General features: G+C 66.7%; 1 protein-coding gene across 3 annotated transcripts in view; it reads left to right on the top strand.

Annotated features, from left to right (window-relative positions):
* The first annotated feature begins 539 nt into the window (after positions 1-539).
* The window catches only part of EYA3 (EYA transcriptional coactivator and phosphatase 3), a 106,031-nt gene continuing 105,838 nt past the window's right edge, over positions 540-732 (top strand). For 2 of the 3 annotated variants that reach the window (XM_006164553.3, XM_006164555.3), the window contains exon 1: positions 540-661. The gene's annotated coding sequence lies outside the window, so the exon portion shown is untranslated. The remainder of the gene's footprint in view (positions 662-732) is intronic. The other variant, XM_006164559.3, reaches the window with a different exon arrangement.

Below are 732 nucleotides of genomic sequence, written 5' to 3'. Positions count from 1 at the left end.
CAGTAGCAGTGTTGGGATGCTGGATCCCACGTGGCCAATCCATCCCAACCTGATGGCTTGAAAAATCCACAGGGCTGTACGCACAGCTGCTGGAGGAGAAGGGATTGCAGGGTTACCAACCCAGGGAGGTGCTTCTCACCGCCCCCCTCCTGCGAGCGCACGCGCACGCGCCTTCTGACAGCTTAAAAAGAAAAGTTCCTGAAAACAATGAGCACGAAATGCAGTTAACTGTAAACACAGCGCCCCGACAGGACTAAACGGACTTGGAAGTCGCCTGGGCTGGCCACCCGGAGGTCTTCCGAAACTGCGCGCGCGTCTCCCTCCCACAGAGGAGGCATCTCGCGGAACCCAAGAGCGTTCCCCGCTCGCGCCACGTCCGGGGGAGGTAGGGCTCCCACGCACGGCAGGCGGCGGCCCGGGGGCGGGGCTCGGCGGGCCGGGGGCGGAGCCAGACGCCCCCCGCCCCCGAGTCCCGACGCATGCGCCCAGAGGCTTCTCGCGGAACGAGGTGTGGACTGTGAGGTGACCCTGGACTCTAACTTCCGGTTCCTAGGGATGCGCATCCGGGTCACGGTCCTGCCGCGGCTTCTCCACTGGTGTGGTTCTCCTGTGGGTGTGGAGCGGTCCCCATGTCTCGGTGCGGGGCTCCTGCAGCCTTTGGGTGAGTGTCGCCCGCCGACGGGGCGCGAGGCCGGCGCCAGACCCCGGCCCTCCCCGGCTTCCGCCCCGCCC

This window comes from Tupaia chinensis, unplaced genomic scaffold (assembly GCF_000334495.1).
Source record: "Tupaia chinensis unplaced genomic scaffold, TupChi_1.0 Scaffold143646_1, whole genome shotgun sequence".
NCBI classification, from domain to species: Eukaryota; Metazoa; Chordata; class Mammalia; order Scandentia; family Tupaiidae; genus Tupaia; species Tupaia belangeri.
This window is presented reverse-complemented; position numbering and strand designations above follow the sequence as displayed.